Source organism: Pteropus vampyrus, unplaced genomic scaffold (genome assembly GCF_000151845.1).
Source record: "Pteropus vampyrus isolate Shadow unplaced genomic scaffold, Pvam_2.0 Scaffold6, whole genome shotgun sequence".
Lineage (NCBI taxonomy): Eukaryota > Metazoa > Chordata > Mammalia > Chiroptera > Pteropodidae > Pteropus > Pteropus vampyrus.
Window position 1 is genome coordinate 10,082,237 of NW_011888787.1, and position 18,538 is coordinate 10,100,774.

An 18,538-nucleotide genomic window follows, 5' to 3' on the forward strand; every position below is an offset into this window, starting at 1 on the left:
TACACAGGGCAAAACGGCCCACGCCATAGCAGAGCTGGGGATTAACCTGACAATGTCTTTCATATAATGCTTTAATCCCACTTGTCTGAAATTGGAATATGGAAATGGAGGTCCTAGTATCACTGAAAACGTCCTAAATAATAAAATACTGTTGGGGGGAGGGGGTGGCGCTCTTTCGGTTACCATAGGCCCGAGGCTGTTGAAACAAAACGGAAGCCTGGGAAAGACTGCTAGATTATTAACGCAGAAATGTGGGCTACTTTGTCCTGGCTGAGGCCACAGGGAGAATAAGATGCTTCAGTTCTGGGAATTACGGCAGGTGCCATTGACACCTTTGTTCCCTGCCCCGTTTCCATGGGGTATCTGTCACTGAGCCCTGCTTCCCCCGCCCCTTTGGCTGCCTCTCCAGGACTAATATGTGAGAAGGGTTCTTTTGGTAGAGCCCACACAAAAAGGGCCTTAACCCTCCCTCACCTGAAATCCTCCACCATGTCTATGTGCAGGGATCGAATTGGCTGTGTAGAGTTAAGCTGGTATTTTTTGGATATATTCACAGCCAACTCCAAAGCAAGTGACTAGAGCAGCTGTGTGGCAACTCAGCTGATTCCGTAAGATGTCCAAAATGACTGTATTGATGGCTTCTGATGCTTACATTGTCTTAAGTAAAAGGAGGGAAGGGGAGGGTAAATTCTATTTCCAAAGAGCTGGGTGGGACATCAAGATAAAACATAAAACAGATGGGATGAATTCTTATTTCCCCATCTACATTTAAACTACAAAGTAAATATTTTTAAATAAACACATATCACAAAGCAGACTTTTCGCAGATATTTCTCTAGATCTAGTTCTCCAGTCTTGGGAAAATTTTAACAAAAGTGAATTTCAGTGATATTTGCACAGTTAGGAACTAAAATCTTTTCTATTTTTGATGTTATAAATTGGTTTGCAACTAGTTTGTAAACTGAATCATTCAGTCCAAGGAGTTTTAAAGGCAGGTACTTGATATCATGTAAATAGCATATCATTTTTTTAAAGTCCTATATGATTACATTTTGAAGCAGGTTTATTTTTCTAATTTAGCATGGGAAAAGATCTCAAACAGGTACCTAAGAAAGGAAGGTAGAAGTTAGAAATTCAGAGCAAGAAGAAAAATCTCCCTGTCTTTCAGGTAAGCAAAAACATTTCAAAGTCAGATCTGTCAGAAATGGAAACTAGCTCAACTTGGACAATAAAAAATAAAAGCAGGTTGGACATTTTGACAGGTAAAGAAAAGGCATAAGGTATGGCTGATTAATTCAGTTAGAATGTGGCACTAATTGGACAGAAGTCATTCTCTAGATTAAATCTTTCATTTGCTCTCCAGTTTCTGCAGAATAAAAGCCAAATGCACGGCATACAAAGACCTCCCCAGTCTTGCCCTCCCTTCCTCTCCTGCCTCCTGCCCCATCTCCTCTTTCTCCAGGCATAAGAACACCGTGAGCAGGGTTCTCTGTGCAACTCCAGCAAGAGAAGCTCTCTCTGCCTGGACAACTCTTCTGAGATCTCTTATGAAGAGCTCCCCTGCGATGCCTTAGCTAACCACTCTAGGCCCTGTTAGGCTCTTTCTGTTAATTGCTTACACCTTTGCAGGTCCTTTCACAAAACCCTGAGCTCTTTGAAGGCAAGGATTGTTTTCGTTTGTCCAGAAAAAACAATGAGATCTGAAATCTAGTAAGTATTCAATATATTTATTCATTGACTGGCTGGCTAACTGACTGACTGACTGGAGAATGAATGAATGAATGAATGAATGAATGAATGAATGATGCTCTTCACCTTGGTTAGTGTCTCCTGAGAGTCGTCTTGGTTGCTTGAGCCCATTGTTAAGAGGCCAGTGGAAAATGCAATTAAACTAAACCATGGGTCGGGAGTAACAATAGATCAATAATATCATTTTTATTTTAAAAGGATAAGCACATTTAGCCATCAGATAATTACAGGGACCTTTAAATGCTTGAGATGTGACTGTAAAGTAATGAAAAGACTTCAATGAACAATACATGAAAACCAGTTTCATTAACTTAAAGTCACACTCTTACAGATACATTTAACATGGTGCTTTTACAATTAAGACGACAACTGTAAACAACTCAATGAGGTTCCAAATACACATTTTCAATTTTCTCAGAGTTGAGTTTGATAATGTAAGCAACATATTTATTCGAACAGGCCTTGGTTATAATAATGTATGAAAGGGACACTGGAGAAAGATATCAGGGATGCTGTGAAAAATGGACCTTATTTCTCAAGATTCCAGGCTATTTCTAAATATGCTGAATGTAGAGTTTTCAAACCATGGGAAACTTGTTTTATAGGCAACTTTATTCCCATAATAGTCATGGCCTCACTTCCCAAGATCTCAAACTCAGTCTGTCAGAACCGAGGGACTGGGGAGGAGGAGGTGAACTACTAGAACTTCCTGCTGACCTTGAACTTAGACAGGTAACCTCATAGAAGCAAAAAGCAGCAGTCAATGAGAAAAGAAAACATGTAAAGGATTAATTCCCGTCTAGTTCTAACTTTTAAGTCACAAGGGAAAAGAAGAATGTAATCAGAAAGGCCCTTAATGTATTTGCAGCTAGGCAAATGCATTTCCTTTTATTTCCAGGTTTGCACCATTGTAGAAAGACAACCAACTCAAAAACGACTTCCCACCTCTCCTCACGTTCTCCTTTATCGATGTCCCAGTACTTATGTCCTGAACTGTTTCTCTTTTGGCAATTACTGTACCTTTATGAAGCAAAACTGCCTTTGCCATAACGACAACGGTTGTGATGTTTAATCGACTTAAACTCAAAACGATTGAAAATGCTAAAAACACCGCGGTCTGTAAATGGCTTATCTTCCGAAATCTCAAGCCTTAAAGGAGAAAGCCGTGACTCAAACGCGAGGCAAGTTTTACTTCATTTTCATTAGTTTACTTTTTGGTTCTTTTCATACCCTTTACTGGACGTATATTAACTAAAATGCTTGCTTAGTTTTAATTCATGATATTAAAAGTCCTAAGCGTTTTTAGTGCTCTGTTTCTAAGTTTTTAGTGTTACTGTGGTAGGTGTTAATGACTATGGTTAATAAATCTAAATAATAAGGTCAAAAGAATAGGAAAGATAGAAATATTCTTTAATTTTTCTCTTCTGGGCAAAGGTACAGTATATTTGGCAAAGATATATGAATTCCCTTTGAATCCTAACGCTGTCCTTCTAATACAGCCATAAGCATTCAAAGTCACAGATACGTATAATACACAGTCTTGTTTAAGTAACGTATTTTTTGGTCCCCAAATAAAGAGATTAATCCAGCCTTTCACTAAACAAAAGGCTGTTCTATTTTTAATCATAACTCATCTGTTTCTTTCAAAAGTACTTTTTTATTTAAATTTGTTTTGGGGAAAAAAATAAAGTAAATTTGTTTTGGTCCCCCACTGCAACGAAATTCTATAATCGTAAATCCTTTTCTGGTGCTGGCAGTCACCTCTTGAACACGGCCGATGATACATGTTCTTATGTATCGCATGTCACCCCATGTAGTTCCCTACAGCGAGGCGAGCACCCCAAAGGGCTGTGGTATCGCTTCTTCAGAAGGAACCCGGAAGGCTCTTGAGCCGCACTGTGAGGGTCGACTCAAACAGCAGTAGCAGCAGCAGTCACCGTGTGGCTGTCACTGGGAAGTGGGGTGTACGACAGCCAAGCGGTGAAATGACAACGAAGTCGCAGAGATCGTTATTTTAGCTCCCCGGAGACCAAGGAAGATCTTGGGAAGTGCCTGTTCGCCTCAGTTTTGCGATGCAACAGGTGTGCTGGGTTTTCAGATTGCATAGTTCGCATTAACTCAATTTCATCATCGATTGTTTTTCCTGATGTTAAACAGACCTGATGGCTACTCTAGCTACCACACTGTAGGTGTTTATTTAAAGAACACATTTCCCACAGCCTCTTCTCCACTTTACAGCTTTACTGGAACATTCTCATGTCAACCAAGCCCCCTGGGCTTTTAGAAGTGATGAATCCTAAAAGATGTTTTCCCCACAGAAACCACACGGTAAATGTAACAAGTAATCAATCTTCTGAGCAGCAATCAGGCAACCACTTAACGAACACACTACACAAACAAAATAATTAATCTAAGCACTGTCCCGAATAGTAATTAATCTCACTGGCTCCAAGTGATGTGTTCGTTCACTGTACACTATTTTGTTTCATAGTTGTCATAGCTAAAGGTGTCAGAGGCAATACAAATGTGTTAACCAGTTTAAAAGAATACTAATTTCAAGAGCAAAGTGTGACACAAATGTTTATGCAGTGTGGGATGTTCGCTCCTTTGTTTGCAGAGAGGAATAACACATATCACTGTCAGACTAAAACAAAAAGGACAAATGCTTTAAAATAAAAGAGGAAACAAGTATGACACCACTGAACATCAGGCAAGCATTAAAGCCATGAGGCGATTATAATACAATCTAGACCAATAATTGTCCCCTGGGTAAAGGCAAGTAAACTTAATTATTAATGTCCCAGTGAATGAAAATGAAGTGAAACTGAATGAAAAATACAGAAAACCAAAATAGTACCCTTCCCTAAGATCTGTGACACACACATCTGGAAGCAGAGCTGGGTGACTTTCCGGGGGGAATGGATTGCAAGGGAGCTAATTCTGATAACTTAGAATAAAAGTGTAAATATAAATCCCTTATTAGCTGTTTCCTTGTTTTGGATCCTGAATTCCATAATTTCAGATATCAGCTACTTCACTTCATGTCATGAACTTCACCTTGTGTCATGGAGACCAAACCTTATTGCAGGGTGGCTTCTGCAAAAGTGGGAAGGAGCCAGCAGATTGCATTTACAGCTGACATGTGGCCTAGGAGTACAAAATACAGTGGTATTCAGCCTGGCTTAAGGACCGGCCCTGGCGAGTAACAGGGGCTCACTCCAGACTGTGTGTTTAACCTATGGAACCTCAGATTTTTAGGCCTGTTTTGAGAAATTTCCATGAAATTAAGTTTGTAGGTTTTAAACGCTTGGTCACAAAACATTTTCTCTGGCATTCTGTAGTTATTCTTGGGTGGGGAAAGGAAGTGAGAACGGCACACATTCTAGAAGACACTGAGAGATTTCTTCCTACAGCAAAGATGGTGACCATTTTACGGCACCACCTGTGCTCGTCCGCAGGAGGGATGTTCGAGGGGAACCTGTCTGTAGCAGATAAAGCTACAGCTTTGACTACAGCTCACTGAAGCGGGAGTGGATGCTTGAGCCAGGGATCTGAACCACAGTCCGGTCTGAGCCAATAAAATACTCTCTCCTAGGAACACAGAATTCAGGTGCTAAGAGGCTGAGTTTGGTGTCTGTGGGGCCCTGATGCAAAGCCAGGTGATATCCAGGCAAAATCAGTAAGCCAAATGCGCCCATGTGCGAGGAAAACGTGGAGAAGCAGCAAACTGGGCAAACAGAGAAAGTCAGCCTGCTAAGAGGACGAGGGGGAGGATCCTGCAGGAGACCAAAACACAGTGAAATGTGCAGAACTGGAATAGAACTCTCATGTCAGTCCGACTTCTCGGGCCTCCTAGCTACCTGTGATTTCCTGTTTTCAGATGTTGGTGTGATTACCTGTTTGACCTATTCCGTAAGCAATGTGTGTTTACATGCATTGGTTTCTGTGACTTTCAATAGAACATTTCTTGAATTAGAACCAGAAAGAATCACCAAATAGAAAAATCTGGGCCCAGGCAAACAATTAGCAAGTAGCAAATCAGTTACTGCATTTAAAAAGAACTATATGTTACGGAGCGTTAGTAAAAGATTCCATACAAAAGTGTGTGTCAGTGAATGCTTTAGCTTGGCCTGGAGAAAACCCCTATAATAAGAGCCAGCATTTATTATAAGCCACACTCTTCAAAACATTTACAAATATGAATCATTGGATTTTCATATCATCCTGACATGGATGCTGTTATCCCCACTTTACAGATGAGGAACTGATGTAGGCAGCAATTAAATAACAAGCTCAAAATCACAGAACTAGTAAGTAGGTAGCCGTGAACCATGGCATCTGCTATTAAAAACAGGCAATGCAAAGAAATGCGACAGAGGATAGTACCATATGGCGACATTTCTTGAAGTGTATCTCTTAATACACAATAGTTGCAAAGTGTAACTGTTAACGCCAGGAGATGCTCATAGTTGTTATTTTACCTGCAAGGTCTTGGTAGTCAGATAAATTTGGAAAATTCTGGGTTAGACACTATAAAATAAGTTCGCATATATAATGACATGTAGATATATTTAACATATATGAACTGATATATGAGCTAACATATAGTATATGTTTTCAAGAGGGAGATATTTTGTGTAGTTTTCTACAAACTTGTTTGACCAAAGACTCTTTTTTAAGGTGGTCTCATCAAAATAATACATTTTGGGAACTTCTACCTCAGACAATAATTAAAGCAGTAATTTCTTATGTAATAATAAAGTCCAAATACATGCCTAGTATCACAAACTAACTTTCTAATTTCATTCAGTATAACATCTAAACTTCTAGCACTGGGATGTGAGGAAACACTGTCTTCCATGTTTAACTCCCTCCTAAACTTGGGATGTGACGAGAATAGGAAAGCTGAATAATAACTGACAGGATAATAAAATCGCTTATATTGGGATTGTCATTATAGATGCAGTGAACTCAATTTGATAGCCACAAGCAATGAAAAATGTTTGTCTTAAGTCACAGAGGACTTGAGGACAAGTGGATAGGGAATATGCATATATAATCTCAATTCCTTGCTAAGATTAACTCTTTGTTACCTCCCAGCTCTGCTGTAGCACCGAATTTTTTAGATTTAGCTATGCAAGTACAGTACGTGTACAACCTTATTTTGGTTATACTAGTTTCAGGAGTGCAATTTAGTGATTTGACATTCTTATACCTTACAACGTGATCACTCTACTAATTCTAGTAATCATTTGTCACCATGCAAATTGATCACATTAAAAACTATACTCCCCTTCCCCTTCTTACCCATCTCTCCATTCCTCCCTTCTGGTAACTATCACTTTGGTCTCTGTTTTTTATGAGTCTGTTTCTGTTTTGTTTTGTTTTTGGATTCCACATGTAAATGAAACCATATGGCATTTGTCTTTGCAGGCAGAGAAAGCACTGAACTTTTAATGGCATCTAAAAATCCCAGACTTTCTTAAACCAAAAACTAGCTTCACCACCTGCTACTCTCCTCCTAGCAACTAAAGAAGACATTATATTACATATGTGGCCGTCCAGTAAGTATCTGATGCCACCACTGACCATCACTTGAAGTGATCATGAATAAAGCCTCACCATTTTACTCTCGAGGTGAGGCCTCAAACGAAAGCATCTGATTGGCCAAGTCAATATCACATGACTGAGTCCCAGTTGCCAAAAGGCCTTGAAAAGGTTTATTTCTCTTTCTTGACTTCTGTGTTCAGAGACAGGGTACTATATTCTAAAAATATTACACACAGTAGGGTTTTCTCTTTACGTACATTGGCAGTAGGATAGCTAAAAAATGACAGAAGTCCACCACAGTGACCAGGGACCATTTTGAGTGACAACCCTAAGTTCTTCAAGAACCTATAAACTGACCTAAAGAAACAGTTGCGGCTGGTGAGGTCGGGCCTCATCACTTCCGACATCACCTGTGGAGTGCCAGCCTCTGACTTCCTTGTTTCAGCTGCGTGTGTAAAGGTAGGAGCTAGACACAAACTTACTGAGCAGAGAACAGCAGAGCTCCCCAAGGCCTAGGGGGCTGATGGACCCTCTCTTCACTTGACACTGACATTGGTGCTTACAAGAGGATTCACTTGATAGGCATAATAAAGACTCTTTGTTCAAGTGGCAGATGGTTGGCATTGAGATGCCGACATTCAGGAAGCCAAGAAAGAAAAGGTGACCACGTGATTTGGAGGAAAGGGAAAAGGTTAAGCGAAAGGTTGGGACTCAATCCCATGTCACCCAGCAGAAACTGGAGAAGATCCATGTTTCTGAGTACAGATCTATCTAGAAGTCACCCACACACACTAAAAGGCGCTATACTTGTAACTATATGTATCATCTCATGCAGTCCTCCCAACAGTCAGAGGAGATGGGTAACATTGTTCTACCCATGTTACAGAAGAAACTGAGTCTTAGGTACTTGAAATCGCTTGTCTGACTCCAAGCCTTGTGCTCACAGTTAATGATCCCCTTAGCTTGTTTCTCTCCCATTCACGGCACTGTGACCTCATATTTAACAAAGAACAAAGAAAAGACCCGCTAATTAAGAAATGATTATTTCTGGTAGTATTGAGAGTGCTATTGTGGCATGACTAATGGTGTGACACTTCCCATTTTAGTATTCAGGAAGCAAGGCGTCGGGTGTGTGCAGATGGAAAGCCTCAGAGGACTCAGATCATTCTTATGGAGAATTACCCTCTGCTTCTTCCACCGGGGCCTGACAGTGTCCTCCTGAAACACACCGCAGTGAAAAATCAAGCAGAAAGGCTGCCTCATCTCCAAAGTCACTGGGCTTCTCGGGTGACAGCCACATCAATAAGCCACGGAGAAGTGGCAGAAAATGTGACATGCCTTTCTAGGAATAAACCCAATGCCTGGCTGAAAACTGTAATTCTCACCAAGAAAGAAGCACACAATGGATTTTTCACAATTTATGTGTGGGTGTTGTATGTTATGAAAAATTTAAACTTACTATACAAATACATTTGCCTTTTTTTTATAAAAGGGATGGTGGATTTTATAAAATTCACTGAAAAGCTCCTTTAAATGGCCAGTATGTCTATTATATTTAAATGTGTTTTTTATAACTTATTACCGAGGCTCTGAGTTAAGATTTCAGCATTAATGGCCACTACAATAAAATTTTTAGCATAAATAAAAAATAATTCTTTTAAAGTTGTAATGTATATATTATAGGAAATAGGAGTGGGTGCAAAAAATAAAATTTAAACTCAACCTCTCAAGATTATGCCTACTATATGAATTGAGGGTTAGATGTATTTCCCTGTTGTAAAACAGGGATTAATAAATTCATAATAGTACTCCTTTATGAACGATTGCATTTAAATTTTTATTTCCCACAAGGGCCTTTTTAGTTTAAACAAAAAGAATAAAATCCTAATGTAGACATTATGATATAAGCAAGTTGAACACACCTAACATGCCCCTAGGTTATCTGCCTACATATAAATGAATAAATTTTCCATAAAAACATAGACAACTAACCATTACACAATATTTCCAAACACTTTTTAGCCTACTATTAAGAATTAAATAAATTGTCATATAGCAATACATGTTTTAAACTGTGAGTTTAGATATTTAGAATTTATGGTTAGGTATGTAAAATAAATTTTGTTTTAATAAGATAATAACAAAACTGCATATAATTTATTGAGACCTAGCACAAGCTCAGCTCTAAATAAGGCCCTTTACTACATTCATGATAACATTTAATACAACCGTGTGTGGGCAGGCTTTATTATTCCCATTTTATAAATGAAAAATAGTGATTTAGTATAAATGGCTAAAGCACGTGGGTAATAACATGTGACAAACCGATCAAACCCTGATGTGTTTGCATGAGTGTCATTCCCTACGCAATGGCTGCTGGGCCTTGCCCACCTAAGAGACTATCCGGAAAGCATCTTCCTAGATCAACATTTTCTAAATAATTCAAATATAGCAGCCTCGGAACACAAAAATGATATTGATTACAAGGATGGGTAAAAATCAACACAATGAATGTGAATGAAAAGAAATTATATATATGGCAGAAAGCAAATTAAACTTGAAAAATTATTTCAGTTTAAAAACTAAGCAGTGGCAGTAAAAGCAGGAATTTGTTTTTCTTCTAATAGCTGAATGGGCTGATGGCTCATTTCATTGTGCAGCAATATTCTGATTTTTCTCCCAAAGCTGAAAATGCCTATTTACCAGAATGAGAAAAATACTTACACTTATGTCAACTGCAGTGGTAAATTATGCATGCTCAATTAATCTGCAAGTACAGCCCTGGGTTTGCTTCAGGTTGTTGAGGCATAAGATGCAGGTGCCATGATGATAATTTATCAACCCTTGGATTTTTAGTCATTTATTCAGATTAGGCCGATGACGTAAGAAATGTTCACCATTTTAAAACAAATTTTATAAATAAATTCCTGCAGCTGCCCCTCCTCCACCACACAATCCCTCGTTGAGCCCCGTGGATGTGAAAGATGAACACTTCTGGGTCTTTTTTGATATAGTTCTGAGGAAGTCCTGTTAGCTAACAAATCCAGCCTATAGTAAATCTTCTTTATTTACTGCCCACCTGGCTCTGGCTCTATCAGTATCAGCAGGAGAAAAGATAAAATCTTATCAGTAAACTGCTCTGACACCAGATGCAGTTTTCCTTTCGGTACGTGGGGTGTATGAATTGCATACTAGTTTGAGTGGGCTCCAAAGTGACAGCTAAATTCTCCAGCAGGAGATACACTGTCTGGCGTGTGCCACACGAAAGTCCTGCTGCCTGCTGCACACCGTTCACCTAATTTACAGGTCTACGAATGAGGGTGAGGGTGTGTGTGTGTGTGTGTGTGTGTGTGTGTGTGTGTGTCAGAGAGAGACAGAGGGAGAGAGACAGAGAGAGACAGGAAGAGAGAGAGAGAGACAGAGAGAGAGAGAGAGGCAGAGAGACGGAGGGCGAGAGAGAGACAGACACACAGATTGACAGAGAGAGAGAAAGAGAGCCAGCGAGCAGGAGAGGGAAGAAGAGAGGGAGGGAAGACGGGGAAGGGAAAGATCTGGAAGAAAGGAACCTCAAAACTCTAGCAATATACAAAATTGCTGAGACAATGGGTCATTTATTTCATAAAAAAAGCTGAAAACAGAAATACAGAGTGGAAAAATTTTAAAGCTCTGACACAATCCCACATAATGGCAGAGTCTGTATTGGAGGATAAAAGGGGGCCTATTGTTTCTAGACTGCGGCACTGGTTTATATGGGGCAGCAGATGTGGGGACATAATACAAGATGCCTCACGGGGTGCACTTCAGAACAAGTTAAAACGATGCGGGCGTGGAAGGGAAACCAAACGATCAACACTTCTTGATTTGTCAGAAGCATGAGTTTCTGAAGTTATAGGTGGCATAAAGGAAAACGAAATAGTTCAAAACTTTAAAGTTTTACCTATTTAACGAGAACTTTTCTCTCGGCAGGATAATTAAATGTAGAAAACACTAATGGTCTTATTTATTGGCTTATATCTCCATAAAGCATGTTTATAAAAACAGATGATCTCAAATATGAAATTATTAGCCTACACATTAGCTCCAGTAAAAGTATCTTCAAATTTATTTATTGTACATGTTTTTATCTTCTGGTAAATATTGTCATGGATTGAAAAATGCTTTATTGATGAATTACCTCCAAAATATTTCCAAAATGGAAGTTAGTAATTGAGTTTATTTCGAATAAAACAAAACCTTCCTCATTTGATATATATACACATTTCCACTTTAATGGACAAAATGCCAAGTTTTGATGAACCTTAGAATATAAGTAATATATGTAAAGAGTGAAGGTAAAATGAACTGAATACTTCTTTCTTTCATTTTGTCTATCCATTTTTCTATAAAAAAGTGATTCAAGTACAAAGGGCCACACAGCGAAAAACAAATCTCTCAATCTCTTGAGCTCTAGATCTTTCCTTTGTTAAAAAGCAGTATTACTAATTTATTATGCAATTCTTCCAAACTGATTCTATGCACATATACATGAAAATACTGAGTGAAAATATCAAGGTACTTATCAGTGGGGACACTTCGCTTTTTTTCTTTCAGGATGTCATGAAGATCTGTTCTGATATTTTAAAATAGTAAATAAAATTCTGTCTTACGGATGCACAATAATTTATTTATGTAGTTCCAATCCATGTTCATTAGGTTATTTTCAGTCTTTTTTAAGTTTAAACACTTTTAGAGCCAACTTTTGGGGTCATTTTTCCATTTCCGAAACTCCCTGTTTTTTTCTTTTTTTTCCTAAAAATGCTCCAATTCAATATTAATGTTACAACAAGTATAAAACCTGCATAAAAATAGCTGTAAAGTTACAAGGAGAAATATACCACATGGAATATAAATGTGAGCAAAAACTATTTTGTATAATTTTTCAAAGGAATAAAAGTCAAGTTCACAAGTTATGAAGATTTTCAACAAACCCCTTGATGCTCTGATCAAGCCTTAGAAATTTAAATCAGAAACCCTCTGGCAACCTTACCTCTAAGTAATCAAAAGCTCACTTTCCCTGTATATGACATATTGACACACAGTAACCTCTTATTCCAAAGCGTTATTTCTTCTTAAATAAGATTTTTTCATTATTTAGTTCCCTGGTTGCATTTAAGCCTTCAGTATAAGAATTTTTCCTCTTTAATTTGGAAATCTGACAAAACAAAGGTATTTTTGAAGCACAAATGTCATCACTTCAGCAGCTCGGTGAGATCCAGCCACAACGTTAAGTAGATGAGGTGGTAAAGTGGCTGAAGGAAAGAGACCTTTTGTTTGCTGTATCAAGTCCTGCTTCTGCTCGTTTTCGATACAAAAATTACAGCAACTACCTTATAAGTATAGAGCAAGATTAGAATCAGAGTGAACTCAAAGCTTGACGGATGTTCATTTTTGTAGACCACAGACACAGAAAACATGCACCTGTTTGCTATTTTACTTAAAACATCTTCCAGGGTATTATCCAGCATTCTGCAAAGCTCAGAGGCTGATCTACGTTTGTCATGCTATTTAATACAATTGTGTGGGTAGGAAGACTTTCTCTTAACACAAATTTCGAAAGCCTTTGAGTTAGGTGGTTTATGGACATCCTTCCTAGTATTTTTCTTTATGTGCATACACACATATACATCATGGGCTCTGTGGTGCAGGTGGTCCAAGTTTCTTAACTCAGGCTTTTAAAGAAAATTACATCCCACTCCCCCTGCCCCCCGCCCCCCGTCCCCTGCCCCCTGCTTTTTTGTTCTAACACATGTCCATGCCATTAAAAAAACTCCCAAATCAGCTCGAGCAATTGGTCAGATTATTAAGAGGTGGTATAGCTGTGATGCCCTTGAGCCAATGACTGCACTGTCTTGGGGAAAGGCAGAGGTACTCCAAGGACAACTGCAGTATAACTACAGGTATTTTGTTACTTTGGTCACTGCAGTGCTTTGCCATGTTTGAGCTGCTCTAGTTACAGAATGAAGGAGCTTGTTTAGTGTGGGGGTCTCCAGACAACTTTTAGTAGGGCTCAGGGACTGTGGTTTACGGTTTGCTTATTCTTGCCTCTTGACAGATATCCTATCACGATGTGAGACTAAATTATATTTGGACATTCCTTGTGTGGAAGGTTCACTGAAGGCAATTTTTCTGCACAATAAACATCACTACTTCATCCTTTCCATTTATGCCCAGGCTTGGCTGTTCCAGGAGACCTCCTGTCTGAGAACCCATTAGTAATTTATCAAAAGAGCAAATGTCATTATGCAGAGAGCTGAGGGAACTATTTTGCATCTGATTTCTGGTTCTGATAGCATTACTATTGATTTAGTATTCTCCAGCATGACATGGGCTAGACACAATAGATCATTGTATTTTTGAACTGTCAATCACAAATGATCCAAGGCTTTCCAAAATATTTGAACATATGAGAGTTGAAGGTTCATCTCACAGCCCAAAACCCATTAAACTTTAACTGAAATTCCCCAGCTTCCAAAAGACTTAGTAAGGAGCTACTTTATTAACTGTTAAAAAAATTTTTAATGAAGAAATCTCAACAGTTATTTCCAAAACTCTTTGAAGTAAACTAAGACCAAAATAAAAAGTCACAAAATAATTAGCTCTTAAAAAAAAAAAAAACCAAAACTAGCCACTATGGAAAACAGTATGGAGGTTCCTCAAAAAATTAAGAATAGAAATACAATATGACCCAGCAATCTCTCTTCCGGGTACCTATTCAAAAATTTGAAAACATTATATGTACCCCAGAGTTCACTGCAGCAGTATTCACGGTGGCCAAGACATAGAAACAGCTGAAGTAGCCTCTGATAGATGATTGAATGAAGAAGATGAGGTACATATATACAATGGAATATTACTCAGCCATAAGAGATGACATACTGTCATTCGCGACAACATGAATGGATTTTGAGATTATCGTGCTTAGTGAAATAAATCAGACAGAAAACCATATGATTTCATTTATATGTAGGATATAAAACCGAAAGCAACAAATGAACAAGACAAACAAGCAAAAACTCATAGACACAGACAACAGTTTACTGGTTACCAGAGGGAAAGGGTTTGGGGGTAGGCAGATAAGGGTAAAGGAGGTCAAATATATGGTGACGGAAGGAAATTTAACTTTGGGTGGTGAACACACAGTGCAATATACATATGATATATTATTGAATTGTACACTTGAAACCTATATAATTTCATGAACCAATGTCACCCCAATAAATTTAAAAATTAAAAAAAATCAAAGCCCAAAGATAAATGCAATCAGCATTAATATGATGGCTGGGTGGAGGGCCAGAGGAGGGACGGAGCAACTGGGGGGATCGTTTTCTGAACTATATAGATGTCTAACCAATGTACTGTACTTGAAACTAATTTAAATAAATAAATTTAAAAAAGAAAACCGAAAGATGAGCTTCTCATATTCCCAAAGTAAAAACTAAAAACACAGAGGGCTGGTAAAATTAAGGCACTTCACTTAATTTCTAAACAACTGAGAAATTGAGGAATTTTTCTAATATAGGGTAGAGAATTTATTTTTTTAAGCTTTTAATTGGTCGAACATATATCAGTTTCAGTTATTTTTTTTAAAGCGTGTTTATATTGTACATAAAAAGTTTTCTCACATTTTTTCACTAACTGAATAATGAAAAGCTAACCAGACTCATGAAAACCAAATGGCTGGCTGAGAATTAATGCAAATCATAAAGGCATGTAACTTTTTGCAAAGATCGACAGAAAATGTATACACGACTGTATACATTTTCTGGCAAAAGTGACATTACAAAATATTTAACTACTGCTGCTGCTGAAGCAGAATAGATCTCTGCCCTACTAAACTTAGCTGCTGGATGTAAACAGCACCCACTGGTGGCCTCTCGGTCCTGGACATCGCCTTCTGGCATGTCTTGGAGGTCAAGAGGACAGGTTTTGGACTTAAACAATCTGACTTCAACTCCTGATTGCTCTTCTCAACTAGAATGACTTGCTTTCACTAACCCTCAATCTCCTAATCTGTAAAAGTTAGGATATTTCATTCCACTTGAAAGAGACAAGTACTCTTGCAAACGTTTGTTGGTAAAGCCGGATAATTATGTTGTAAGAGCCTTACTATCCTCACTTCCAAAATAAACGTTTTTAAAAGCTGCTTCGCAGTGGTTTCTGGAAGACATTACTGCACTGCTGTTTCAACATTACACCCCGCACACCTTAGGACACCACCGTCTAATAGAACTTCTTGTGTTGATGAAGACGTTTGATTCCTGTGCTGTGCAACACGGTAAACACTAGACACGTGACTACTGGGTACCCGAAGTGTGACTACTACAACTGGAGACGTAAGTTTTTAATTTTATGTAATTTTATTCAACTCAAATTTAAACATAAAGAGTGACATGTTACTGAACAGCACTGTTCTAGAAAGCCTAGTATTACATGGGCTGGGCTCAGTTTTATTCATGATCCCTCTCATATTCAGCTCTTTCTTCACAAAATCAAGTATAATTTTTTTTTCTTTAACCATCTGTCTCAAGTAAACAGGTCTTAATCTAATGTGCCCATTCCGCCCCAACTCTAACCCAGGCGGACCAGCATGTCATCAGTGGACTCTTTTTCTCTCTCTCGTCCACTAGACACCGTGGCTCCAACGATCACACACCCACATCAGCTTCTGGCCTCGTGGACCTACTGAGAGATGAGCAACTTTCAGTTGGTTGGCTTGTCGACTACACAGCTGAGGAACTGATCCAACATCACTGTGGTTTCCAGAAGGATAGGGCTCACTCTCTGGCTAAGAGTTAATGTTCTTCCAGGACAGACTTCTTATTCTAGAATCAAGAATGTTAAATTGGTTCCATCTAAGGTGTTAATTTTTAAAAAAAATGGTAGTATCGACATAAGTAGGTCAGACTTGGTATTTAAACTCAACATGAGATGACAGGACCTGCCCTACTCTTGCATTTCTGTTCTAATCTAGTGTTTCTCACCATCTGACCTGGCCCTTGGGCCCTGAGCTATGTAATCCTTGGGGCTAGTTTAAGACAGAGTAAGAAAGAGTCATACAATTTACTAAGTCGGAAATTGCTAACACTCTGTGTCTGCTATTCATGCTGCTTGTTCGGGTTTTTGTCTGATTTCTATTTCATTCTTCCTTCTAGTCCTTACTCTCATGTAGCTTTGCTTCACAATCCTAGACATGACCATATGTTCCCTCTCGTTTGATTTCATAGCACTTTCTACACCTCTTCCTTTCAGCAATTATCACATTGCATGGTAAGACTAGGTGCTCAAGAAATATGTGTTGAACAAATGAATGAACCAGATGATAGTCAGTCATTCATTTGCCGATGTCCTCGCTTGACTGTAGCTTCCTGAGTGTATGGACCACATTTATTCATCTTTTTATCCCTCATATAAAACAGTGCCTGGAACACACTGAGCATTATAAATCATCTTCTGATCTAAATGGCATGCAGGGGCTTCCAGCAATCTTTGCTGTTCTGACTACAATCTGATTAGATTCTTCAAACCCTAACTATCATCTGTATGTTTTATTCTGCTTTTCTATTCTTTCAGTGCTTCTGGCTTCTGACTCTGCGCAAATCTTTAATAACTCAAATGCCTTTGTCTCTCTGCCAGTCTGGTTGCTGACCCACTGCTGAACCTCAATCAATAAGTATTTCTTAAGCACCTACTTTATGCTTGGACTTCGTCTTACTAATTGGGTTAAGAATCATGGTTAAAAGATAGAGTATATTTGTCTAGTTCTCTTTTAATAACTGTATATTTGATTGAGCTCAGGATCCCAGCTGTCTTAATTTTTGAGTTTCTAGGTAAAGCAAAGCAGACAAATCATTAATGTGATTAAGAGCATGCCCTTAATCTTGCCTCGTACTCCTTCATCCCATCTTCTTCCGTTTTCTGCCCTCTCAACATATCGATTATGCTTATTTTTTTAATTAGTGGTTACTCTCGAGTTTACAATATACATATTTTTAACCAATCTAAGTCCATCTTCAAATAACACTACATGTACCTAGCTTCACATGTACTGTATCCTACAATGGAGTTTTCCCCCTCCTCCCTCTCGTCCCTGTGACTTTGCCATCCTCCTTTAATTCATATGCTATAATCACTCAGTACATCGTTACAATCATAACTTTAAAGTTATCTTTTAGATTAAGAATGAAAAGAAATAAAGTAACTTCAATTTAGTTTCATTTATTCATTCTCTGATGGCCTTCCTTTCTTTATGTAGATTTAACGTTTCTAACCTACATCATCTCCCTTCTGCCTGAAGAATTGCTTTTTAGCATTTCTTGCGGGGCAAATCAGCTGGTGATGAGTTCTCTCAGTTTTTGCTTGTCTGAGAAGGTGTTTATTTCTCCTTCATTTTTAGAGGATAATTTTGAAGGATATAGACTTCTAGGTTGGTGGATATTTTTCTTTCAAAATTATATCACTCTATGCTCTTCTGGCTTTATGGTTTAACAGAAATTCATTGTAATTCTCTTATAGAGGTAAAGGTAAAATGTCACCTACCCTGTCCCACTTTCTTTCATTATTTTTTCCATCTTTGATTTATTACAGTTAGAATATAATATGTCTAGGGGTGTGTGTTTAGTGTTTCTCCTACTTGGTGTTCTCAGATTCCTAGATCGATTGTGTATCATTAATTTGGGAACATACTCAGCCATTATTACTTCAAATATTTCTCCTGATAATTTTCTTTTTCTTCTCCTTCTAGTATTCCAATTGTGTGTATGGTACAGCTTTCGAAATGGTCCCACAGTACTTGGGATGTTTTAGATTTTTTTAGTTCTAATTCTATGTTTTAGGTTAGTTTTATGTTCTTGTTCTTTGCATTTCCATCTGGGAAGCTTTTGTTGACCTATCATCAAGCGCATCGATTCCTTCCTCAGCTGTGCCAAGTCTACTGATGAGCCCATCAACAGCGTTCTTCACTTTCATTATGGTATTTTTGATTTCAAGCATTCCCCTTGAATCTTTCTTAGAGTTTCTATCCTACTGCTTGCATTACCCACCTTCATTAGTTTTCTATGGCTAGCTTAACAAATTATATCAAGCTTAGTGGCTAAAAACACCACAAATTTATTATCATATAGATCTGTAGGTTAGAAGTCCAACACAAGTCCCACTGACTAAAATCAAAGGTGTAGGAAGAGCTGTGCTACCTTCTGAAGGC

At 38.3% G+C, this 18,538-nt stretch overlaps 1 protein-coding gene across 2 annotated transcripts in view; it reads right to left on the reverse strand.

Annotated features, from left to right (window-relative positions):
• The window catches only part of NTNG1 (netrin G1), a 301,700-nt gene that overhangs the window by 201,294 nt on the left and 81,868 nt on the right, over positions 1-18,538 (reverse strand). The window lies entirely within an intron of this gene.